The following is a 27,489-nucleotide window of genomic DNA, read 5'->3' on the forward strand; positions in this document are numbered from 1 at the left end:
ATTCCGAGTGGTCCACGGTTGACCTGCTCAGGAAGTCTGCCCTCTTGTTTGCCTCCCCCAAGATGTGGTCCGCCCGGATCGAGGCAAGGTTGGTCTCTGCCCAGGATCCCAGTTGCTGGGCCTCGGTCAGGAGCGCACGGGATCGGGTGCCCCCCTGCCCGTTCACATGGGCCTTTGCCGCCACGTTGTCCGTGAGGACGAGCACGTGTCGCTTCACTATGCTGTGGCAAATGTGGCGAGGGCTAGATGTATGGCCCTGAGTTCCAGCCAATTGATATTGTATCTCAGGTTCGACCGAGATCAACGTCCTTGGGTCCATTGTGACTGATAGTGTGCTCCCCAGCCGAACAGGCTGGCGTCCATCGTGATTGTGAGCCAACCAGGCTCCTTGAAAAGAGACCCTCTGGTCATGGCTGGAGAGAGCCACCATTTGAGTGAATGTAGGACCTGTGGTGGTATCCTTACCGCTCGGGTGGAAGTGCTGGTCCCCTGCTTCTGATAGGGAAGCAGAAACCACTGCAGGGACCGCGAGTGTAACCTGGCCCAGGGAACGATCGAGATACATGATATCATCTTTCCCAGAAGCCGGGAAAGACCGGAGAGTGACAGAGTCTTTTCTCTGCAGATCTTGAGAATCAGGTCCTGTTCCTGGGACAGATAAACCCGGCATTCTACTGTGTCTATTATGGCCCTAAGTGGAGCAATCTGGTCAACGGGACTGTCTGACTTTTCTTGAAGTTGACCAAAAAGCCGTGACTCTGTATGACCTCAATCACCAGTCTCAGGTCTGTCAGGGCCCCCTGGGAAGAGGACGACTATATTAAGATGTCGTCCAGGTAGCATTACACCCGAACTGGCATCAATCTCAGATGTGCCGCAAGAACCACCAGAACCTTGGAAAAGACTCTTGGGGCCGACGACAGCCCGAATGGAACTGCCCTGTACTGGTAATAATGCTACATGTAACTGAACCTGAAAAACTGCCGGTGGCCGGGGATGATGGGGATGTGAAGGTATGCCTCTGTGAGGTCCACGGAAGTGAGAAAGTCCCCCTTTCGGATGCTGCCTAGGATGGACTGAAGTGTTTGCATTTTGAACCTTCGGTATGCCAGGTAAAGGTTCAGGCGTTTTAGATCTAAGATTGCCCTCCATCCTCCCAAGGTCTTGGGCACCACAAAGAGAATGGAGTAGACTCCGTGACCCCATTGAGCTGCAGGCACTGGTTCTATGGCCCTTATGTCCAATAAGTGATGGATGGCCTCCTTCATGAGACCTCTCCTTACAGACTTTTTTGATTGGGACAAGAAATGAACCGTCTTGGTGGATTGGAGATGAATTCCAGAGACAGGCCATGATGAATGGTTTCCAGGACCCACACGTCTGTGATGGTGACCTCCCATTGGGTGATGAAGAGGGAAAGCCTTCCCCCTATGGGAGGATGAACTGGGGAGTCACTTCCTGCGGGACATCCCCTGCCTCAAAAGGGCCGTTTGGACTGGGAACTGTTGTCTGGGCCTTGGGGCCAGTCTGTCAACTAGACGGTCCTGCCTGGGAGTGAAGGGCCAAGAAGGCTATGTGGTTAGAGGAGTAGTGGCAGACAGAAAGAACTGTCTACAATTGTAAGGAGTAGTCCGTCTATCGGACCGCTTAGTTAGGTGGGTCAGAATCTTCTTTTTATCCTTATTCTCAGTCAGAAACGGGGCTAAGGCATCCCCGAATAATTTGGTACCTTGGTATGGGGCTGCTGCTAAACGCCACTTGGACTTGGCATCTGCCTGCCAGTGTCTTAGCCAGATCATGCAGCGGGCTATCACATTGGACTCCAAGGATCTGGAGGAAAACCAAGCAGTGTGTAGAAAACCAAGCAAAAGCATATTCCGTCGCGGCCACTAGTTTGCTCAAGTCCTGATGTGTGCGGACATTGTCCGGGGGAATTCTAGCTTGGAGCTGACGAAGCCAGATAAGGGCATATCTAGTGAAGAAAGAGGCTGAAGTGGAAGTCCTGATAGACCATGCCGCCGCCTGGTGTGACCTTCTAAATGCCATTTCCGATCTACATTCCTCAGATTTTAAGGCCTCAGCCATATCCCCAGAAATAGTGGAGGGGGAGGAAAGGTGAGACAGGGGCTCATCCACCGTGGGAACATTCAGTGCCTCATCTAATTCTGAGGCCACGCTAAATAACTTATCATTCCCACCTGGAAAAGGAAAGGTAACCAGGGAAGCCCATTGTTTCTTAACTGCGTTGAGGAACAAAGCTGGACATGAACATGGTGCTGAGTGACCACCGGTTCAACAAAAATGGGGTCCGCCTCTGAATCCATTGTAGATGCTGCTGGAGCAGACCAGTCAGGTTCCACGTGCACTGCAGAGATAGCCTTGCGAAGCAGGGGTAGAAAAAGGGATGGATTAAATAGACCGCCGAACAGGGGCAGATCCGGTGCCGATTCCTCCTCCTCTGACCACGAGGCGTCAAGCACCTGATCTAGCTCCGGGGTTAATGAGACCCCGTTAAAGCAAGAATGGGAAGGGGAAGGAGGGTCACGAGAACTGTGATGCACTGGACGTGAGAGAGGAGGGAAAGCAAGGATTCCGCTCTGGGCACTGACGGAGTCCTGACCGCAAGGGCCCGCTCCACCGCCTGAGCCACCAGGACCTGGATCTTATCGTCCAAGTACAGAAGGGAGGATTCCTCCCCTCTGAGCCCTGCAGCCGTAGGTGTAAAGGTGGCTTCTGGGGCCTGCTGGACCCTTGGGGTGGTAGGAGACCTGAATGCATGTGATTCAGATTCCATAGCAGCTTGGCTGCAAGAAGTGGAAGGTTCTACTGGTGCCCAGACTTCCTGAGGAGAAGAGGAAAGGCCAAGAGGCAAATCAAAAAAGGTGGACTCAGTCTGAGGAGTCTCAGCCCTGACCTGTTTTTGAGCCTTTGAAAACTCTTTCTCCAGTGCCTGGTGTCTCCTGCTGGCCTGTTTTTCAGCCAATTTGGAGGTTTTCCCCCCAGAGGCAGCCTTGGGCTTGACCTTGGCTGTGATCCTACCAGCAGCCTCTTAGGTAGGAGATCTGTGCCTTTTCCGGACTGAAGAAGGAGGAGAGGCAGCCCTGGATTGGGAAGCCGTGTTGTCCTCCATGCTGGTATGAAAACTTCAGGTGCACGAGAAGGTGCACCTGGGAAAGGGATCAATTGGCTAAGGATGTAGGGCAAAGGCTGAAATTAGGCTGCCCTACTGCCCCCGGCCACCGAACCAGTGGTATCCAAAAAACCAGTTCTACTTGCAGCCGCTATGACTTTCACCGGAAGGTGGATTGCAGCCTGCTAGTGAGGCTTGCTGTGTTGCCAGGCCAGCAATATCAAAAGGTGCAACAGTACAGTGTCAGAGGCTAGGAACTACTGTAGTGATCAGCAAGCCAAGTGGTGACCAGGACTTGAGACACCATAAGGCTCAATAAAAACTCTTGGGCCTATGCCAAGGAATAAAAGGATAAATTCCAAATGCCACAAGGGGAATCTCCAAGGATGACCAGAAAGAATTTCCCCACCCCACCCCGGCAACCTTGGCTGCTGCAACCTGGGAAGGGCCCTTGCCAAAGGAAGCCTCAGTGAGAACACTAGAATGCTCCAAAATGGCAGCCTTAGGAGAAAGCCGAGGCCTCCAAGATGGCGGCCGTGGGCTGCGGGGCCCCTGCCTAGATCTAAGCTTTCAATTAGGGCAGATGGATAACCAGAGACTGAGAGCCATAAAGTAGAAAAAAGCACTCTTAACTGAAACTCAATACTGCCGAAATGGGTGGAAAGGTCTTTTTTCACCACCACCCACCTTCCCTTGCAGTCAGTAAGGCTTTGGGATGACCACGCGGTCGCAAAATGGCATCTGCGGCTCAAGCTCGATCACCCCCTCCGGTTCCGAACAGTTGGAACTAACCCGGCCTGTCACGTGCTTCTCGGGGGAAGATGGGGCGATACGCTCTCCCCACCTGATTGTCGGCGTTTGGAGCAACGCTGTAAGCCTCCGGAGCGAGCGAATTGTGCAAAGGCAATCCGAGGCCCTGCGGCCTCCACGAGGCAAGCCGGTCTCTTTAAGGCCGTCGGAGCTGCAGCCGCAAGCTCCGACGCCAGAGATGAGTTGGAGGGCATGGGGGGGAATTTGCAAAGGCGCTGTGCTGGAAAGGGAAGAAAGAAAGAAAAAACCCTTTCCCAGAGCGAATAGAGAAAAAACGGAGGACTCCGTTTGAAAACTGAATCCCAATGGAATAGTCCTCTAGAGGAGCACTGATCCCAGCGCTACTCAGGGAGGTAAAAGTTAAAGGGATTTTAGTAAAGTTATTAGTTGTTAGAGCCTAATGGATAATCCTCTAATAGGGTAACTACCTGCCTGTGAGCCAAACTTGCACATCTGATCATGGGCAAGATCAAGTCGAGACTGGGAAAACAGGCCCAGGACAGGCATGGCAAATTCGGCTGACTTGATCTGATTGGGCAGGAGGATTAAGTTAACCCATTAGTGGATTATCCATCTCCAGTGCTGGAGAATCAAGCTATTCTCTAAAGCACTTGAGGGCAGGACAAGAAGCAATGGATGGAAACTAATCAAGGAGAGAAGCAACCTAGAACTAAGAAGAAATTTCCTGACAGTTAGAACAATTAGTAAGTGGAACAACTTGCCTCCAGAAGTTGTGAATGCTCCAACACTGGAAGTTTTTAAGAAGAGATTGGACAACCATTTCTCTGAAATGGTATAGGGTTTCCTGCCTGAGCAGTGGGTTACACAAGAAGACCTCCAAGGTCATCTCCAATTCTGTTATTCTATTCTATTCTATTCTATTCTGATTTCTAATTTCTATAAACTAAATGAATTACTGGAAGACAAAGTAAAGAATCTAGAACAACTCTAGCCACATTGAAACACAACCTACAAAATAAGAAACTGAAATTTAAGCATAAGGACTATATCCAAATCAAATATAATGAACAAACAACTTCTAAAAGAAATTACTCTGTATATGAACCTTTAGAGGAAGACCAATGTAAACATTTCACTCATAGAATAAAAAAGCAACCACGAACAATGCCCCGGTTGTCTAGTCCAGCCTCTTTGGAGCCAAGCAACTGATTTCACAGCCTCCACCAGAAGAAAGCATGCAGATACCTAGAAAAGAGGTATCAAGTGTTCCTACTAAGGAGGCATCAAGTGCTGCTATGAAAGGAAGAAAAGTAGGCGTCATGGCGCCATCTGATCCCGGTTTGGAGGAGGAGGAATTGGAACCAGGACCATCCAACAGGGATGGCATGTCTCCCGAGAAAAGTCTGGAGAGTCCAGGGGCTGATGACAATGCTGTCCCAGGCCCTTCTGGCATTGGGGGAAAGTGGTTGATCCGACAGAGAGCTGCCTGCCTTCACAAATGCAGGGATCAGCTGCAGACAGGCAGTGGTGATGAGAAATAACAGATTCCCGCTGACAAGGAATAACTGTCTCTCCTATACGATCTGAGGGAATTGATAGTGGAATAGAGGGAAGCTAGATGCCTGCAAGGTTGCTTGTCAGAAGGCTGTCCTGCCCCTCCTCACAAGAAACACCTCACAAGGGTCACCTGGCTTGGGCTGATTTAACCAGAGGCTGGGAGAGACTGCCTTCATCAGAAACAGCTGTTTGTCTCAGCACTCATTCCCCTGACTTTTGGAAACCTTGACTTCTGAACTTCAACTCATGTTTCAGCCTCTGGATTTTCTTATCTTGATTTGTGGATTCTGACTCTGGATTGTGGCTTATGGACCTTGTTTTGCAATTTCTGCACCAGGTTTGTGTACTTTGCCTTTCTTCCTGTTTGGGGGCTTGGTTCTGGTAACAGTTGGATTCAGCTGGTGGGACTGTCTTACATTGACTGTAAGTAACTGGGTTTTGAGGAAAAGTGGGGTGGAGGTTTACCGACATGCCTGGAGGGCCATCTATTGCAGTGGTTCTCAATCTTTTTAGACCGGCGACCCTGGTCATAAGCAGGCGGCGCGCATGCGCGGCACCGCCCCTGCACAGCACACATGCGCAGCACGCATGCGTGGCGGCGCCCCCATGCACCGCCCCTGTGTGACGCGCATGCGCGGCACCGCCCCATGCACCGCCCTCTGCGTGGCGGCATGTGCAGCGCCGCCCCCTGCGCCAGCTGAGAAAAAAATGGCGGATCGCGTTGTTTGGCGACCCCCGTGAAATGGTCGTTCGACCCCAAATGGGGTCGCGACCCACAGGTTGAGAACCGCTGATCTATTGTGATTTAGCAGTGCAATAAAAGTGCACTGCATCTGTCTACACGAACAGTCGCTCAGACTTCCTTTGGACAAAAAAGGCAAGTGTTGGTAATAGGAGAGTCAATTCACAGGGGAATAGAACCAGCCATCTTTAGAACAGAACATTAAATTTAAATGTTGTCTCCCTGGAGCAAAAACCTAAGGTGTGACTAACAACCTTACTAAAATCATACCGCAGATTACTATCCTTTTCTTCTTCATCTAGATAGAATGACACAATAAATTTGAAAACAATATCGAGAAATTATTACCAGCTAGGTTAGAAAGTTAAGGAGTTAAATGGTGTTTTTATCTGTACTTCCAACGAAAAGTCAACATTCTGTCAGGGAACAAAGAATTTTAGAAATGAACCCCTGGCTTAAGAATTGGTACCACTAAGAAAACTTTTAGATTACCTACATGAAGGGCTTCTGGCAAGGGATGGACTATATATCACAAGAATTAGGAAGAATGTATTTAGAAAATGACTGGCTCAACTTATTAGAAGGGTCTTACACTAAAATTGAGGAGGGAGGGTGATCAATCCTTAAGATCTTTAGGATTAATCCCAAGCATAAACCCCAAACAACCAATCAAACAATGAAGTAGAGAGTGATGAGAAGGAAGAAAAACTCAGAAATAAAATATGAGATATAGGAAGCATAGCTAGAGTTAACTACAAAGGACTCAAATGCCTATATACAAATGCTCAACGATTCGGGAATAAACAAGATGAACTTGAAATACTAGTACAAGGTGAACTTGAAGTACTAGTACAGGGCAAGTACCAAATAGTTGCCATTACCAAAATTTGACGGGATGAAACTCACACCTGGAATGTACTGATAGAAAGACACAAATTGTTCAAAAGAAACAGACTTAACAAAAGAGGAGGTAGAGTTGCATTGTATGTAAGAGATCATTACATATCTACAGAAATGCACAAAACCAAGAATGAAAGCCTCCTAGAATGCATATCAGTCAATATAAAAGGAAAAAAGAATGACATTGCCATAGATGTGTACTACAGGCCAGTCAACCAAGTGGAAGAAATAGATGAGCTCTTTGCTAATCAATTAACAAATGTATGTAGGAAACATACCGCAGTAATAATTGGAGACTTTAACTACCCTGATAGCAACTGGGAGACAAACTCTGCATCAAGTGGGAGATCAAATAGGTTCCTGACCAACCTAGTTGCTAACTTTGTTGTCCAAAAGGTACAGGAGACAACTAGAGGACCAGCTTTATTGGACCTAATTCTTACTAACAAAGACATGATAGAGGGGGTTGAAATTGCCGGAACTTTGGGAGAGAGTAACCATGTCATACTGGAATTCAATATAATGCAAACACAAACAATAGAATATAATCAAACCAGTGTCTTAGACTTTAAAAGAGCTAATTTTAATAAACTTAGAGAGAGTTTGGGAAGGATTCCTTGGATGAAAACCTTAAAGGGGAAAACAACTCAAGAAGCTTGGGAAACTCTGAAAAATATTATTATAAAAGCCCAGTACAACTCAATACCACCAGAAAAGAAAAACAAGAAATCCAAGAAACCAGCATGGTTATACAAGAACAACCTGAAAGATAAAAAAGAATAAATACAAAAAATGGAAAGAGGGACACATAACTAAGATAGATTACAAATGAATAGCCTGAACTTGCAAAGATGAAGTCAAGAAAACTAAAGCTCAGAATGAAGTAAAACTTGCAACAAATGTCAAAAGTAATAAAAAGTTTCTGTCAGTGGTTTGCTCTCCAAGCTTATTTCAATATAGTTTCTGAATGTTTTGTTATCAAACTAGGTAACATTATCAGCAGGATTTTTTTGTCCTATTCTCCTTAGCTTATAAATGTCTTGTGAATAGGACAAGAAAATCCTGCTGATAATGTTACCTAGTTTGGTAACGAAATGTTCAGCAACTATATTGAAACAAGAGCAAACCACTGCCAAAATCTAAAACCCGATCTACAAGTATTTTTTATTATTTGAAAATAAAAAGTTTCTTTCAACACCTAAAAAACAAGAAAAAAGTCAAGGAAACAATTGATCCACTAATGAGAGAAGATGGCAAGGAAGTAGCAAGGAAGGGCAATAGAGACAGCAGAGCTGCTTAATTCATTCTTTGCATCTGTCTTCACACAAAAAGATAATATAGCCCAACCTGCCAAAAACATGATCTTACACAATGTCTTAAAAGACAAACTAGGAATACAAATTAAAATAAACAAGAAAATGGTAAGAGAACACCTGTCCCTCTAGATGATTACAAATAATTGGAACCTGACAGATTACACTCCAGAATCTGAAGAAGCTGGCAGATGTGATCTCAGAACCATTGAACCATATCTTTCAAAGATCCTGGAGCACCAGGGAACTACCAGAGGATTGGAAAAGAACTGATGTGGTTCCCATCTTGAAAAAAGGAAACAAAAAAACAGATGTCAGTCTGACATCAATACCTGGGAAAGCTTTTAAGAAGATACTGGTCAGTCACTTGCTGGTATAGTATAAGGTTTCTTGCTTGGACTAGAAGACTTTCTAAGGTTTCTTCCACCTCTGTTATTCTGTTAATTCGGTTAAAAGGAAGAGAGAAACTAGAATGTATTTCTAATGAAATAAATAGTTGGATAAAAATATTCTGGAAATAAATATTTTTAAGACCACATGCACAATAGGAATATAAATGAAGAAAAGGCTGGTGTAATGCCATCCATATGCAGAATTTGCCTGGTTGGTGATTTTAAATTGTCAATTGATTAAAATAACGCATCAAAATCACAGAGAGGGAATAGAAAGGGTAAAATAGAACATTGATCTGATTGCATTCACATTCATTCATATTCATATCTCTTTTTTTCTCAGCCTGCTTTGCTCTTTACCATTTGGAGAGGAGTGCTTCCAAGAAGAATAGGGCATATTCTCCTCATATTCCTCCTCTGCCTTTAAACAAAACTCTGGACAATCTGTTCAGATAGCTATCTGAAGAGCTGAGAGATCTGAAGTATGAAAAAAAAAATCTGCCCAGTGTGATGCATCCCCTTTCCCAACCCAATTTTAGCAATAATCCTGGTACAATGGAACCTGGAAAGCAACACATAACTTCAGCAGGCTGCAGATTTTTTTAGGCTTTAATTTTAATGATAGAAGAAATATTTTTAAACAATAATTTAAATATTCATCCTTACTAATCCATAAAACCAATGAAATTACCAATGAAGTTTTTTTATATAAAGTAACTTCATTTAGGGGAAAAAATCAGCTACTCATTTAAAATAATGCTAAACCATCCTGCTATCTACAGTATTAAAATTAAACAGGATTCAAAGCTGTAGGTCAATATCATGCTTACCTGCAAGGGCAAAAGTGGGTTACTATTGTTTTCTGTTCTGAAAACATTATCCCCAGTCCATGGTTTTGGAGTCAAGGATGAAGCAGATCGAGAAAATTTAGGGGGTGCGATGACATTACCAGAGAATGGCTTCTTTAAGGGAGAGATCTGGTTCACCGTCCCCGGTATTCCTATATTTCCATTTCTACAATAGTCTCGACTATGTAAGCCTCCCCAGGATATATTCCCTGGGCTCCATCCACCACTCTGAAGATTGTTCCATGGTGATGGTTTCAGAAGAGGCTGGGGGGAGGGAAAAAATGGCAAATTTTAAAATTCTGATCTGCATGGGGGGGAAAGCCAATCTATCTCTAGCAACAGTACAACAGCAAATGAAGTACTATGTAGTGTGTTATGAAATGAAACAGAGTTTTGCTTTTTTATACCATCCCTTATATACCATTCTTCAAGATCAAGGACATTTCCCCCCCATCATGGGGTAGAGCATTTATATCTCTAATTCCAAAAGAAGATCAAGATCTTACCTTACCAAAGAATTACAGACCTATATCTCTTTTAAATGTAGATTACAAGATCTTTGCAAAAATCTTAGCTAATAGGCTTATGAGGGTTTTGCATCATGTTATACATACAGATCAAACAGGTTTTATAACTGGAAGGTATATGAAGAATAATGTTAGGCAAATTATTAATTTATTAGAATATTTAGAAAAAAATAATCAAATTCCTGCAGGATTGATATTTTTAGATGCTGAAAAAGCCTTTGATCAATTGAATTGGCAATTTATGTTAAGATTAGTTGACAAAATGAATGTTGGAGAAAAAATTTTACAAGCTTTTGGTGTTATTTATCAAAAACAAACGGCACAACTCATAGTTAATGGGGGTTTGTCAGAGATGTTTACAATAGAGAAGGGGACTAGACAGGGTTGCCCATTGTCACCGTTGCTGTTTGTTTTAACTTTCGAAATATTGTTGATTAAAATCCGAGATTCACAACAAATAAAAGGAATAGAAGTTAATAAGAAAGAATATAAACTAAGAGCTTTTGCAGATGATCTGGTGGTTACCTTATCTCAACCTACTCATTCTGTAATAGAGTTATTACAACTGATATATCAATATGGATGAGTTTCAGGTTTTAAAATTAATAATAATAAGACTAAAATATTGCCTAAAAATATGACTAATTTGGATAAGCAGGTGATGGTTAATCTGACAGATTTTGAGGTTGTTAATAAGGTAAAATACCTGGGGGTTACTTTATCTGTTTCCAATGCAAACCTGTACAAAAATAATTATGAAAGGCTGTGGGTCAATATACAAAGAGATATGAAAAATTGGGAAAAGCTGCAATTATCTCTTTTGGGAAGAATTGCGGCGATTAAAATGAATGTGTTGCCTAAGTTTCTTTTTCTATTTCAAATGATACCTATTTTAAAGAATGAGGTTAATTTAGATGAAAGGTATTAATAAATTTATCTGGGCAGGGAGAAAACCTAGAGTAAAACTTAAAATTATACAAGATATTCGTGAGAGAGGTGGACTCAAGGTACTGAATTTGAAGTTGTATTATGATGGTGGTTTTAACATTAATAAGTGATTGGGTTAATTTAACAAATGTTAAATTAACCCTCTTGGAGGGTTGGGATTTAATTTTTGGATGGCATGCCTATCTAATTTTTAATAAAAAGGTTAATAGGGTCTTCAAATCTCATATTATGAGGACCTCCTTACTTCGGGTTTGGAGGAAATATTATAGAAATGATTTTAAAATCCCACTATGGGCTATTCCATGGCATGCGATAGAAGGGATAAGAAGAGGGGTCAGGATGGATAGCGTTTCTTATGCACAATTACTCAGGTGGGATGGTAAAAATTGGCAGTTAGAATCTATGGAAGATTTAGCACAGGAAAATATTATATATTCATGGTTTCACTATAGACAAATAATGGATAGGTGGAAGATAGATCAGAATGTGGGTTTGCTTAGAGAAGATGAGAATTTGTTTAAACAAATAAAAGATCAAAGGCGAACTCACATTAAGAGAATTTATGGGGTCTTAGTAGAATTGAACTCAGAAGCAGAGTTAGTCAAAGAATGTATGATTAAATGGGCACAAAACTTTGGTGAACCGGTACTATTAGATACCTGGGAAATTATTTGGGTGAGGAACGTTAAATTTACGCAAGCCCAAAATTTAAGGGAGAACTTTTATAAAATGTTTTATAGATGGCATCTTGATCCACAAAAAATGTCTCGTATGTATCCTGATCTACAGCCTAAATGTTGGAGATGTGGAAGTTTGGATGCTACATACTATCATATTTGGTGGACGTGTTAAAAATATAAAAGCTTTTTGGATTAAGATATGGTGGAATATTCAAAGAATTTTTAGGAGGGTAAAATTTACCCCACAATTGTTTTTATTAGGTATTGTTACAGATTGTGATACTAAAGATATCACATTGATGTTAAATTTAATCACAGCTGCAAGGTTGTTAGTAGCACAATGTTGGAAGAAGGAATCTCTGCCTACCTTGCAAGAGTGGCTTTTTAAAGTTTCTTATCTGGTGGAAATGGCAAAGATTTCGGCTTTCCTGAAGGATCAATCTCAAGAGAAGTATGTTGTGGTATGGAGGAAATGGATAGATTTTGTACAACACAAGATGGATATTAAAAAATATTATTTAGCTTTTTAATAACTTATATTGAAAAGCCAATTTTCTTGAAAAGCCAAACCCTTTTTTTTATTATTATTATTATTTTCTTCTTTCCTCTTTTCTATTTTTCTTTTTTTATATATATTTTATCTTTAATTATTTTATAATTTGTTTAAGTAATGTATTTAGATTTGTTTATAGTTTTATAACTTATATTGAAAACTTAATTTTCTTTTTATATTTTTTATGTATTTCTTTTTTTTTCTTCTTTTCTGGTATTTATGTTTTTCTTTTTCTATATATATATTGTTGTTAATTATTTAGTAATTTGTTTAAGTAATGTATCTAGATTTATTTATATTTTATATTTTTTTTAAGATTTTTTGTAGAAACTCTAATAAGCCTATATCCAGCTCTGGGATAGTTGGGGGAGGGAAGGGGAGGGTTGGGGAGGGTTGGGGAAAATTGTTTTGTTTTTGTATTGTAAAATCTTAAAAATTTTCAATTAAAAAAAAAAAGATCAAGGACATTTCATGGCCTTCATACTAACACAGGCATTTGGCTGGTCAAAAGAGTGATAAACAAATGAGTTCCTTTTACCATTTTATTAGCAAAATGTTTAAACCAGTGTAAACAGACAGGGAAAGAGGAATAGGTTTGAGGAGGGAAATACCAATTTTCCAAGATGTGCATTATATTTTACTTTGATGCTAACCCAAATTAGCTAGATGGCACAAGACAGTTTTCATGGGACTTACTCCTAAGTAGTCACATATGGAGGCTATTTCTTAGATCAAATACCACAACTTCTGTAATATCAGTTATCTAAGTTATTTCACTTTGTCAAATGTTTTGCGCTCTTTTAGTTACTTGGAAGAAATTCAAGCTGATCATATTTTCCCCACAATCTTATTAAACATACTTAGGATTTTTTTTATAAACCAAAAGGGGGCATACAGTATAAATAATGGAAGATTAAATACAATGAAAGCCTTTTAGTGTTAAAAGGTTTCAGCTGACATAGGAGATAAGGGGCAAAATAATAAAAAGGAAGTACAGAAACACACACTGTGAATGATGGTACAATATTTTATTTCAGACTGTAAAATAAAATGAGTTCACAATATAATCAACATGGAAATGATTGCAGATGCAGAATTAAATTAATATACAGTTTTCAAAATCAGAATAAATCCTAAGATACTCCCATTTAAGCTTTATGTGAATACTAATTAAGACTGTTCCCAAGAACTGCCTTTTTTTTAATCCAAGTATAGGGTATTTTCAAAGAATACGTATTATGCATGTTAAAATAGTAAATAATATAAAGAATTTTGTTTAAAATTCAACTATTTTGGTAGATCATCCATTTTGTACAATAATATATGAGCAACAACTGTAGGATGAAGTTCTATTTTAACAAGATTTTAATATCTTAATATCTTGCTTTATCAAGCTAATCCTTCAGTCCAGCTATTTATTGATATAGAACTCCAAACAACTATCAGCATCCTTATTTATATACTATAAAAACTTAAAAAGGCAAAAGGTTTCTTTCATTTTGCAGCCAAAACTCCCACCCCCATCTTCACCCTAGGGAAAATTATTTCTGTAGAAAAGAAAATTGCATCTGCAATCCTTCATGGTTTGAACACAGAATGAATAGTGATCATTGTTAGGCCAGGTGAGTTTTTGTTTACATGTGCTTCTCAACTGATTCTGCCCACAAATCATCATTAGACCACATATTATCAACTGCCTGACATCTAGGTCCAGTATATCTTCTGGCTCCTGTATCCACGAGCTAAAACAGTTATCTCTGGTGTGTCCAGCCTCTCATTTCAAGGAAAAACAAGTTCAGCAAAAAAAAACAAATCACATAAAGGAACTGTGTTAAGAGATCAGTCATAAGACTAGAGAGCAAAACATTTGAACCATAATATAAGCAAAAAGGAATAAATAATATTTGAAAACAAGTGAGCCAAAACAGATTGTTTCTTGGACCACTGGAAGTAGAACTAATCTGTTGCAGAAGTATAGAACCTTTAGGTTTGTTTATTGCCAGGATTTAGCAAATCTACTCTTAAATAATCCTCTTCTAGTCAACTCAGCAAAAAGAGAGAATCAAAACCTCTAATAGCATCCATGACTCCTTAGCAAGCAGTCCAACATTGAAAAATAAAATATAAGCTTCCTTTTAAGGGGTAAAATAAGAGATGAATTGCAGTGACAGTCAGCCAGTCAAATTTTGTTCTAAACCTGATGTTAATTCAAATTTCTCTTGACGTGTTTCTGTATCTTGATTGGAGTCCACTTGTGGTAAATTAAATTGATTGGATATGATTTGGAAAGGCACACACTTCTCTATAGAAGGCCTCATAGCTGACAATGCATACTTTAACAGAGCAAAAACCATGAGGTCAAAGGAACTGCCTGAAGAGCTCGGAGACAGAATTATTGCAAAGCACAGGTCTGAGGAAAGCTACAATAAAATTTCTGCTGCACTGAAGATTCCTAAGAGCACAGTGGCCTTCATAATTCTCCGATGGAAAAAGTTTGGTACAACCAAGATTCTTTCAAGAGCTGGTCGCCTGGTGAAATGGAGCAATCAGGGGAGAAGGACCTTAGTAAGAGAAATGACCAAGAACTTCACACTCGGTGTGGAGATGTGTAGAGGTGAGAGACAGGCAAAGCTTGTGTGCAGAAAACTGCCCCCCCCAACGCTTGTGTCTTTTCTCTGTATCTATCTCCCCCCCCCCCACATCACCACAGTGATGTGAAAGTGCGCAGGTCTGTGTGACCTTGCCAGTTTGATAAGGCTGGCTGGTGAACAACAAGTTTCCCTGTTTATGGCCTCTAGCTTTTTACTCTTGAGGATTGGTAAAGGATTTTAGCCAATGAAATGCTATTGCCATGCAGTAACTTTTGCTATTTGTAAAACTCTATATAAACAATAAACGCTGCGTAGAGAGCGGCCATTTCTTTGCACCCTCCAATGACTAAGGATTGATTACTACAGAGATGGAACAGAGTTCTAGAAGAACCATCATTGCAGCCCTTCACCGATCTGAGCTTTATGGCAGAGTGACTAGACAGAAGCCTCTCCTCAGTACAAAACACATGAAAGCCCGCTTAGAGTTTGCAAAAAAAAAAAAAAAAACCAAGATTGAACTATTTGGCCTCAATTCTAAATGTTATGTCCTGCCCAATATCATCCCAATAGTGAAGCATGGTAATGGCAGCAGAGACTGGGAGACTGGTCAGGGTTGAAGGAAACCTGAGCAGAGCAAAATACAGAGATATCCTCAATGAAAACCTATTCCACAATGCTCAAGACATCAGAATGGGCTGAAGGTTCACTTTCCAACATGACAATGATCCTAAACACACAGCCAAGTAAACACAGTAGTGGCTTAGGACAATAGGAAGGGAGGAAAGACCGCAGTAAAGAATAAAAACAAATACAGGATAGAAAATAAAAGATAAATAGGCAAATAAGAACATTAGAAATCAAGGAAGAATAGGACTAATAAAGAGGCAAATTTTAACAAGGCAAATCTTAAATAATAAGATAGGGAGGAATTGGAGTTCAAAAACTTAAAAAAAATAGAGGAAAAAAAGGATAAATAAAACTAACATAATAGTAAGGTTAAATAAATAGCAAGATAGAAAAACGAACACAAACAGGCAGAAAAAAGGACGGGGGGGGGGGAAATAGGCAAAATTAACCAGAACAGCAGGCTAACAGAGAAGCACATCCACCAACTAAAAGAGGGATTTTCAAACAACAAACTCATGGAACAGGCCACAACATACTATTGTGTATGCAATATATTTTCCATGTATATGTGCTTATGCCCAAAGAATACCCAGATTATACATGCATTAAATGTAAAATGTGTACCACTAGAGCAGGGGTGTCAAATTGCCAGCCCATGGGCGGATGCGTCATGTGGATAACAAAACACATACATATACATATAAAAAATTTGAATCCTAGGTAAAGCCATGCAGTAAAAAACAAATAAATACAAGCACCAGGATAATATCAAACTAGAAATTGTTTAATAAAAACGCTAAACTTTCGTCGGCCAGCACTGCCGACATCATCAGAGCATGGAAGCAAGTCAATGGGAGTCCCCTTTTATGATACCGGCCACCTTTGCACACGACTCCTGGACCTAGTCATCAGTCCATCCAATGTCCTAATTGTTTTACTCTTAAAAGGTATGCATTTGCTGTTCCCTTGATGGTTTCCAAGGCTGCTGTTCCCTTATCCACTTTCCTTCCTCCAATCCCTTCCCTCATGCATACATCGCTGTCTGCTATCACACCACTAATTTCTAAAGCTGCTGTTCTCCCTTCCCCCTTCTTTTCGCCGATCGCTTTCTTCATGTGTATCCAATTGTCTGCTTCCACCCCACTGATTTCCGGGCTTGCTTCTCCCTCCTTCTCCTTTTTCCCTTCGATTGTTTTCCTCATATGCATATGGCTATCCGCTGTAACCCCACTAGTTTTTAAAGTTGCTGTTCTCTCCTCCCCCTTTCTCCCAATAGTTGCTTTACTCGTGTGCCTCCAACTATCTAAACATTTTTGCTCGTTCCCTCTTCTCGTCTCCATCCCAGGGCATTTCTGTTCTTTCCCTACAGGGCTGTTAGCAGGCTGTGTATCCAGCCCAGTCCTCCTGCTCTTTCGCCCTGTTGTTCCTACGCGTGTATGGGTGTTTTCAAAGTGGTCTACCAAACGGATCTGAATGTTTGTCCAGGAAGCCTCCGGCAGACGCGTCCTTGCACTCGCTCCTCTGTTGGGGAGCATTGCTCTTCTCCGGGGGTACCCCAGGGTATTTTGAGAACCTCCTTTCTGCCGTTCACTCTGATCTTCTTTTCTCTTGTCCATCACTCGTGGTTCTCGCGCTTGCATCGCCAAACCATCTGCAAGATGTACATTGGATTCTGCTTCACCATTTGATAGCTCTCTTGCTTTTCTTGCTCTGTACAAGCTTCCAAAGGGGGGTCTCCTGCCGGTCGCTCGCGGGTACCCATTGCAAGGTTGTCAGTGAGCTGTGGCATTACTTTCATCCCGTCTTCTCCTAACTTCGTGGGGTGGGTTGGATTATGTATACCTGAGGCATCTGCGGGGTGTATTTCTCGTCCCCCTTTCTCTATTCCACCTGTGGGATATGTTGTTGATCTGTTGTTACTTCAGCAGGTTGTTTTCTCTATTATTATATCTCTCTGACCTTGTGATGGATGAATGAATTACTTTCGTTGGAAATCATGGCGTTGTTTATCCCATGTTCTCAGCATTTGGTGTGCTGGGCAGAGTTCTACTTGGCGGTTTATGGAGTTCTCGTCGGAGAGCCAAGCCTCTTTTAAGTAGGCGGCCTCTCTTGGTGGCATCCCTAGACAAAGTTTGTGCATTGGCAAGATCGAACTTGTGACCAAAATTGGCCATGTGGGTCCACACCTGCGAATGTTGTTCACGTCTTTTGACAGCCAGCGTGTACTCATGCACCCTGGATTTTAGTCTCTTAGAAGTCTCCCCAACATAGTTGCAGGGGCAATCCTTGCATTTGATCCTATACACTACCGACGATTTTTCTTTGTTGGGGGGCGGGTCTTTGGGATGCATGAGTCTGGTGCGTAAAGTCTGGTCTGGTTTATGGGACACTTTTACGTTAAAGGGAGCTAATAATCTGGCTGTTGCCTCCGATACATTGTTAATGTATGGAATGGGGATACGTACGAGTTGTGTTGTTACCTTATCGGTTGTTGTTGTTGTTGACTGTTATTTCTACTACCATCTGGAGCCGGGGTTTTCCTCCATCCCACTTGACTCTGAACAATCGCTGAGGAATCCTTTATTCCTGCTGCTATAACGGCCTTGGGCTGTTGATATCATCATAGCATTAACTATTGTGGCTGGTTATTTTCGTTCCTGGAAGCCCCTCCTTGATGACAAGAGCCTGCTACCACCTAATTCTGCATGAGCTCCAGCTGGAAGAGACATCTTATCAACCCCTAGAGAACACTACTGCAGGGCTTGACAAAGGGGGACGGGGCTGGGAGGGCCTGGTTTTTGGCGGCCTCTAAGGAGGTAACGCTACACGTGGGTCTGAGTGGTCTGCTGTGATGCCTAATAAATTCAGCTGGGTAACCATTATACTTACAGGTCCGGAAGAGATGGTTTCTTTCCTCGGTTTTTGCCCTGGCTGTATTACAATGTGAGTTTATGTGTTTAAATAATGTCCTGACACAACTTACTTTATGGGCCACTGGGTGATTGCTTTAATAGTGGAGGGTTCTGTTGGTATAAGTTGGTTTGCGGTATACTCTTGTGTGTAAGGTCCCATCAGGTTGGCAGCTAACCAGCACATCAAAAAAGGCCAGGGAACCCTGGTTCTCCTCCTCTGCTGTAAAACCAATATCCAGGTATACCGAGTTCAGTGTATCCATGAAGCTGACCCTGTCACTTCTCTTGATGACCGCGAATGTGTCATCAACATATCGTAGCCAAAATTTAGGTTGGTACTTGGTCATTACTATGGCCTCCAGCCATTGTAGGACCGCCTCCGCTATTATACTCGAAATAAGCGACCCTATTGGCGTCCCTTTGATCTGTTTGTATGTGGTCCCTTGAAAAGTAAAGTATGTTTTTAGATTTTGACAAATATAAATCACCAGGATCCAACAGATTAACATCCCAGAGTTCTGAAGAAGCTGGCAGATGTTATCTCAGAACCATCAAACCTTATCTTTCATAAATCCTGGAGCACTGGGGAAGTCCCTGAGGATTGTAAAAGGGCTGATTTGATTCCCATCTTCAAGAAAGGGAAAAAAACGGACCCAGGAAATTACAGACCAATCAGTTTAACATCAATAACTGGGAAGATCCTAGAAAAGATAATCAAGAAACAGATCTGCGAACAACTAGAAACAAACAAAGTTATAACTAGTAGCCAGCACGGATTTGTTAAAACAGATCATGCCAAATGAATCTTATTTCATTCTTTGATAAAGTGGCTAAACTAGTAGACCAGCGAAATACTGTGGACATAGTATACTTAGATTTCAGTAAGGCATTTGATAAAGTAGACCACAACTTACTCCTTGTAAACTAGAAAAAGGTGGAATAGACAACATCACCACCAGATGGATATGTAGCTGGCTGGCAAACCATACTCAACGAGTAGTCTTCAATGGCACTACATCCACATGGAGAGAAGTAAGCAGTGGGTACCACAAGGTTCCATCTTAGGCCCAGTATTCTTCAATATCTTCATCAATGACTTAGATGAGGGAATTAAAGGGGAACTCATCAAATTTGCAGATGACACCAAACTAGCAGAAAAAAAATCAGAAAAGAGCAACTAAGATGATTAAAGGCATGGAGACTAAAATATACGAAGAACATCTGCACGACTTGGGTTTGGCTAGTCTCAAGAAATGAAGAAACAGGGGTGACATGATAGCAGTATTCCGGTATTTGAGGGTCTGCCCCAAAGAAGAGGGCATCAAACTATTCTCCAGAGGGCAGGACAAGAAACAATGGTTGGAAACTAACCAAAGAGAGACACAACATGGAATTAAGGAGAAACAGTGAGGAAAATTAACCAGTGGAATAGCTTGCCTTCAGAAATCGTGGGCACTCCATCACTGGAGGTTTTTAAGAGGAGACTAGACAGTCACTTGTCTGAAATAGTATAGGTTCTCCAAAGTCCCTTCCAGTTCCATTCCATTCTATTCTATCTCTATGAATGTCCTAGACCAGTGGTAGTCAACCTGGTCCCTACCGCCCACTAGTGGGCGTTCCAGCTTTTTTGGTGGGCGGTAGGGGTTCAATCGAGCCGTTTAAATTTTCGGATCCATCGAGCCCTCCGATCGGTTCACAGAGCTTTCCAGCAGACGCGGGGTGTTAGCCTCAGCTGTGCAACCACCCACGGAGCTCTCGGAGACCAGAGAGCCTCGCCAAAGCGCGCCGTCATCGCGAGGCTCCCATCGACTTTCTTGACAATCCGGATCGCAGCAGAGGCTGCGCAATGAGATAAAACTGCAAGTGCCTCATTTTCGGCTCCGGGGGGTGGAAATTAAAGGCACAACAAACAACAAGCTTCCCCTTAGGGCCCCTCAAGGCTGGGAAGGCCCAGCCCAAATACAAGCGGCCGCTAATTTTGGCACGGCCGCCATTTTGAGAGCCGCACAGAGCCCTCAGTCATAGAGGTTTCATCTCTGGCAAGAACCAGGCTCTCTCTTCATCCTGCTGTGACAGGCACAGATCGGGGGCAAACCAGACTCCACTGGGCATTCCCTCAAGACCAAGGTAGAGGCCATGTCTCAAAAAAAGAAATACGCTCGTGGCTATTTGCCAGAGTATCTGAAGATGGGTTTCATAGAATCTGTTGTAAATAAACAACACCCAATGTGTCATAAAACATTATCCAATGAGGCAATGAAGCCAAGTCGATTGCGAGAACATCTTTCTACAAAGCATCCAAATGATAAGGACAAGCCCATTGAATATTTTCAGGAAATATATAAAAAAATTCAAAATCATTCAACAATCGTTGCATCATTTAAGAAACAACATGCAGCGAACGAAGATGGATTAATTTGCGCTTATCGCATTTCACAATTAATTGCAAAAAGTGGTGAAAGCTATAATATTGGAGAAACAGTAATAATACCCTCTATAAAAGAATTTATTTCAACAGTAATGCATCAGGATATACCTGAAAATTTAAAAATGTTGCCCCTAAGCGATAGTACAGTAAAGCGATGAATTGATGAAATGGCAGTTAATGTTGAAAAAAAACTGATAAGTATTCTCCAAAACACTTCATTTTCTATGCAATTGGACGAGTCTACCACTGCAGATAATAATGCTTTATTGATGGCATATGTACGTTATTTTGATGAAAACAATACATTACAAGAAGAAATGCTATTCGCAATAAATCTCATTACAGATACAAGAGGATTATCTATATTTAATACTGTGAAATCATACTTTACAAAAATAATATTCCTTTGAATAATATTGTTGCATGTGCTACTGATGGAGCACATCAATGGTAGGTTGCTATCGTGGATTTGTTGCTTATTTGAAGGAAGAAGTGCCAAATGTTTTATGTATTCATTGTGTGGTGCATAGACAACATCTTGTAGGAAAACATCTAAGTACAACTCTCCATTCATCATTAAATATAATAATTCAAGCCATAAACAAGATCAAATCCAAACCAAAAAATGATAGAATGTTTTGACAGCTTTGCCAGGACAATAATGAAGATTTTATTACGTTACTTTTGCACACAGAAGTTCGGTGGCTGTCAAAGGGTACATCTTTGGCTCGTTTTGTAGCATTATATGATAGTGTCATACAATTTTTTGAAAGTAATAATGAGACCAATCTGTGTCAACAGTTAAAAACAGTAAATAATGATGCCTTTTATTTGGCAGATATTTTCAAGAGATTTCATGATGTCAATTTGCAGCTTCAGGGAGCTAATAAGACTCTTATAGGTTGCCAAAGTATTGTGTCATTATTTATTGACAAACTTGAACTACTTCGTTATAATCTATTGAAGAGAGAATTTCATCAGTTTCCTGAATTATCATCTATAAAAGATGATGTAACTCCAGAGGATATTGACAGATTTAGTAGCCACCTCAACAAACTTAAATTGGACATGTAAAAACGATTTGAAGATATTTTGAAATTGAAGGTGTATGACTGGATGAAAAATCCTTTTACCGCAAATATTGAAGAGGCTGATATAACTTGCCAAGAAGAACTTTTAGAAATTAGATATGATGAAGAAAGTAAACATAAATTTGATAGTGGTGGATATGAAAACCTATGGCAAAGTAAAAAAATGCCTGCCTTATATCCAAATATGTGGAAAATGATATTCAGTTTATTGATACCTTTCCCTACCTCATATCTTGTGGAATCAGGCTTTAGTGCTGTTAATCATATTATGACCAAAGAAAGAAACCGCCTGAATATTTCCGAAAGAGGAGACCTTCGTTTGTTCCTTACAAAAATTGAGCCAGATATCCAGTATTTAGTTTCGCAGCATCAGCCTCAGGGATCTCATTAATAATTTAATTAATTAAATGTAATTTCATCAGACTTCCTGTTTCTACAGTGGGGCAAAAAATATTTAGTCAGCTACCAATTGTGCAAGTTCTCCCACTTAAAAAGATGAGAGAGGCCTGTAATTGTCATCATAGGTAGACCTCGACTATGAGAGACAAAACGAGAAAACAAATCCAGACAATCACATTGTCTGATTTGGAAAGAATTTATTTGCAAATTATGGTGGAAAATAACTATTTGGTCATCTACAAACAAGCAAGATTTCTGGCTCTCACAGACCTGTAACTTCTTCTTTAAGAGGCTCCTCTGTCCTCCATTCATTACCTATATTAATGGCACCTGTTTGAACGTGTTATCAACCTCAGTCACACTCCAAACTCCACTATGGTGAAGACCAAAGAGCTGTCAAAGGACACCAGAAACAAAATTGTAGACCTGCACCAGGCTGGGAAGACTGAATCTGCAATAGGCAAGCAGCTTGGTGTGAAGAAATCAACTGTGGGAGCAATAATTAGAAAATGGAAGACATACAAGACCACTGATAATCTCCCTCAATCTGGGGCTCCATGCAAGATCTCATCCCATGGGGTCAACATGATCACAAGAACGGTGAGCAAAAATCCCAGAACCACACAGGGGGACCTAGTGAATGACCTGCAGAGAGCTGGGACCAACGTAACAAAGGCAACCATCAGTAACACACTACACTGCCAGGGACTCAGATCCTGCAGTGCCAGAAGTGTCCCCCTGCTTAAGCCAGTACATGTCCGGGCCCATCTGAAGTTTGCTAGAGAGCATTTGGATGATCCAGAAGAGGACTGGGAGAATGTCATATGGTCAGATGAAACCAAAGTATAACACTGTTTGGTAGAAACACAACTCGTCGTGTTTGGTAAGTAATTATTATTATATGCTTTAACTTGCTATAACTCTGCTTTATAAATTTTATAAAATAAAGTTACTTCCCTACTTTATAAATCACCATTACTGCGGAATTGATGGGCGGTTAGAAAATTTTACTACTAACAGAGATACAAAAGTGGGCGGTAGGTATAAAAAGGTTGACTACCCCTGTCCTAGACTGACCCAGCCACAGCCCTGACTTAAACCCTATTGAACATCTCTGGAGAGGCCAGAAACTGGCAATCCATCGACAATTGCCATCCAACTGAGTTTGAGAGTATTTGCAAGGAAGAATGGCAGAAAATCCCCCAATCCAGGTGTGCAAAGCTTGTCATGTCATATCCAAAAAGACTCCAGTAAGGGTTCTGAATACTTACGCCAATGTAATATTTCAGTTTTTTCTTTTTTAATAAATTTACAGACATTTCTAAACTTCTGTTAGATAACTTCTGTTTATCATTATGGGGTACTGAGTGTAGATTAATGAGAAAAAAATGAATTTCAACAACTGTATAATGAGGCTGCAGCATAACAAAATTGAGAAAAATGAAAGTGGTCAGAATACTTTCTGAATGCACTATTATATATACACAGTCCACATAATAATATATAAATGGATAGATAAGTAGATAGTAATGGATAGATTTTAGAATTCCATTTATATTAAAGGAACAAAATATAACAAAAATATTTTAGTCAGCAGGCGTAAGTAAACAGCAAATCAGATGCTCAATATGTTTTCAATTGATGCTCCTACCATCAATTAACACCTGGGTATGAACATAAACCAGCAAAATATTTTAACAATATTGAAATTGTTAAATAAACTTCAAAGAAAACTCTTTCAGCATGAAATACTAAATTGAAAGCCATCTGTGATATTAACACAGTTTGTGTGTTTTCACACCATGCAGCCATGCCAGAAAGTTACCAATTACCTAATTACCACAATCAATGAAAAGAAATCCTGAATAACATTTATTTATTTATATATTACCTTTTCTTAAGCTCCCCTGAGGTGGTGCCAGCTAATTCTATTCCAGTATAACTACAGCAATAAAATGATCCAGAAACTGCAGCAAACCTCTTAAGGACTGTCCACACCCAAATTGCCACTGAAGGGGGGAGGGGCTCCTTCTTTTTACTGACTAATGTATCTCAAATATTTAAAATACTGAGAATTACCATATTGCAATTGTAAGGATTATTTAGAATTTCTGGTCCTCCGTGCAGAGGCTACTACTAATTTAGAAAAACCCGATTGAAAGGGGCAAGCAGGGCAAGGCATCACATCTACCAAAGCACCTGGTTCAGCAGCGAATTGGGGCATTTCAGCCTGTAAAACAAAGAAATCACCCGGACTGCACCCTCTTGGTAGTGCGCTCGCCCCAGAACTGGAGCTGCAAGGAGCATCTATCTCTCCCTTTTCACTCAACCTGCAGGGCGAAAGCTGGGCTTCGCCCCTTTGCGGGAGGAAAGCTGTCCGCTTACCGTTACACCCTGTATGTCTCAAGGGGGGGGGGAATAGAATATGGACTCGGGAGCTGCCACTGCGCGAGGGACCCCTTCTCTTCCCAGCACCGAATCTACGCCTTCGATGGGCCCCACAAGAGGGCATCGCTGCTCCGGACCTACCTGGTGATGGTTTTAGGAATTTCTCTGCTGCAGGAAAGCTGCAGCTGCCACCGCCGCCTGGTACTGCTGAGGACTAGCCAGGGAACGTCGGCTGGACTGAGGTGGCGGCGGGAGAGGCAGCGACGGGACAGGTGAGAAGGGCCCGCCGAAGGGTCCGGCGGCGGGGGTTAGTGTGGGGGCGGTCGCCGAGCAGCTCTGCAGGAATGCGGGGCCCAACGAGGGCGAGAGGCCGCTGCCTCGTGCGTAAAAGCCGCCGCCGTTCGAGGCCTCCGGACTGGACGGTGGGGCCAGGGTGGCGGTCGGCGGGGGAGAGTCTGCCTGCACTGACCACGCCGTGCCGAAGCCACACAGCGGCTGCGGAGGGGAGGGGGCCTGAGTCGGACCGCCGCCGTAGTGAGTGCCCACCAGGTCAGGCCTAGGCAAGCTGTCGAAGCCGGGGTCGCGTCCGCCGCCGGGCAGGAAGCTGCCCGCCCCGCCCAGCAAGTGAGCCCCGCGGTTGGGAGGGGACTCCATGGGGATGTTAGCGGGTGACGAGGGGTCGTATAGGCGACGTACCCCGCATTGGGGTAAGCCCGAGCCGCTCACGTCGCGCCGAACTGCCCCACTCAGCCAGCCCAGCAGGCGGAGCGCTCGACGGTCTTCGGGGTCGAGTGATGCAAGGAAAAAGACTCCTCCTGGTACAAAGGCGAAGTACAGGGAACGTGGATACCGGCTCTTCGCGCCTCTCAGCCCCCGGGTCCCGACGGTTGGTGGCTCATAGCGTGGCGATGCAAAGAGTGACAGGTCGCGCGCAACCGCTTGCAGGATAGCCCCACGGCAGAAAGAGAGAAAAGAGGCGCAGCCCAATCCCCGCCGCGTCCCAACATCCGCCGCGCGCCCCTGGACTTGCGCAGGAGTGCTAAGACGTGGCTGCGAGGCCCAGCCCGGCTTCTCCCGCTATCTTGCGAGCACCCAAATCAGCGGTGCCGGCTCCTGCTGCATCCTTAAGAACACCGGAACTACCGTCACACAGTAATTTTCCCCCCGAGCCCCGCCCCCTGTCCGAAAGGTGGTGCCTAAGCGAAGGGGTCGCCGTCCTAGCGCGTCCTCGGGGCTGCGAGGACGGCTCTGCGCAGCCGCTTCAAGGCCTGAAGGTTGCGCTGTGTTGTCTCGGGATGCTTTCCCTGCATTGGCTGGCGTCTCCTGGAGATCCGTGGTGGGAGAAATCTATTCTTGCCCCATGAAATCAATACAAACGGTTGCAAAGCACCGTTTTATCCCCGCCCTGGAGGAAGGTTCTGTTTCTTGTGGAGTGCTTCCTGTTTGGGACCCTAGAAAACAAGCCTTAGGCTCCGGCGACTTCCCGGCTCCCCCATTACCACTGGGGACCCCAGAAACGTTCTAGCCCCTGGGGTTGATTTCCAAAATGCATGGGAGCCTTGAGTACTGTCGTGCCTCGTGCCCACCCTGTAACCTCACTTGATGTCAGCGTGCCCCGTCTCCATTTGTGCTGGATCTGGGAAGAAAAGCTGGATACAATATGGTGGTCAGTTTGCAGGTAGATGTCCACAGCGTGGTCCCCTGCTCCTGCTGCTAGCTGCTACCTGAGCTCAACCCAAGGCTTTTCTGTGGGCATTGTTGTTAGTTGAGAAGTCATGTCTGACCCATCGCAACCCCATGGACAACATTCCTCCAGACCTTCCTGTCCTCTACCATCTTTTGGAGTCCATTTAAGCTCACGCCTACTGCTTCAGTGACTCCATCCAGCCACCTCATTCTCTGTTGTCCCCTTCTTCTATTGCCGTAAATCTTTCCCAGCATTAGGCTCTTCTCCAGTGAGTCCTTCCTTCTCATTAGGTGGCCAAAGTATTTGAGTTTCAATTTCAGTATCTGGCCTTCTAAAGAGCAGTTAGGGTTGATCTCCTCTATGACTGACCCGTTTGATTGCCTTGCAGTCCAGGTGACTCGCAGGAGTCTTCTCCAGCACCATAGTTCAAAGGCCTCAATTCTTTGGCACTCAGCCTTTCTTATGGTCCAACTTTCACAGCCATACATTGCAACTGGGAAAACCATGGTCTTGACTATATGTACTTTTGTTGGCAAGGTGATGTCTCTGCTTTTTAGTATGCTGTCTAGATTAGCCATAGCTTTCCTCCCCAGGAGCAAGGGTCTTTTAATTTCTTGGCTGCAGTCCCCATCTGTCATCTTGGAGCCCAGGAAGATAAAATCTGTCACTACTTCCATTTCTTTTCCATCTATTTGCCAGGAATTGAGAGGACCGGATGCCATGATCTTGGTTTTCTTAATATTGAGTTTCAAGCCAACTTTTGCACTCTCATTCACCCGCATCAAGAGGCTCTTTAGTTCCTCTTCACTTTCTGCCACTAGAATGGTTATCATCTGCATATCTTAGGTTGTTGATATTTCTCTCGGCAATCTTAATTCCAACTTTTGATTCACCTAGCCCTGCTTTTCTCATGATGTGCTCTGCCTATAAGTTAAATAGGCAGGGCAACAGAATACAGCCTTTCCCAATTTTGAACCAATCAGTGGTTCTGTGTCCAGTTCTCAC

At 42.7% G+C, this 27,489-nt stretch overlaps 1 protein-coding gene across 2 annotated transcripts in view; it reads right to left on the reverse strand.

Moving 5' to 3' along the window:
• Positions 1-25,063, reverse strand: part of CPEB2 (cytoplasmic polyadenylation element binding protein 2) — a 227,180-nt gene extending 202,117 nt beyond the window's left edge. Inside the window, exon 1 of one of the 2 annotated variants that reach the window (XM_039343494.1) lies at positions 24,939-25,063. The gene's annotated coding sequence lies outside the window, so the exon portion shown is untranslated. The remainder of the gene's footprint in view (positions 1-24,938) is intronic. The other variant, XM_039343493.1, reaches the window with a different exon arrangement.
• Between the last annotated feature and the right edge of the window lie 2,426 nt (positions 25,064-27,489).

Source organism: Crotalus tigris, unplaced genomic scaffold (genome assembly GCF_016545835.1).
Source record: "Crotalus tigris isolate CLP2741 ecotype Arizona unplaced genomic scaffold, ASM1654583v1 scf7180000017855.1216408, whole genome shotgun sequence".
Taxonomy (NCBI): domain Eukaryota; kingdom Metazoa; phylum Chordata; class Lepidosauria; order Squamata; family Viperidae; genus Crotalus; species Crotalus tigris.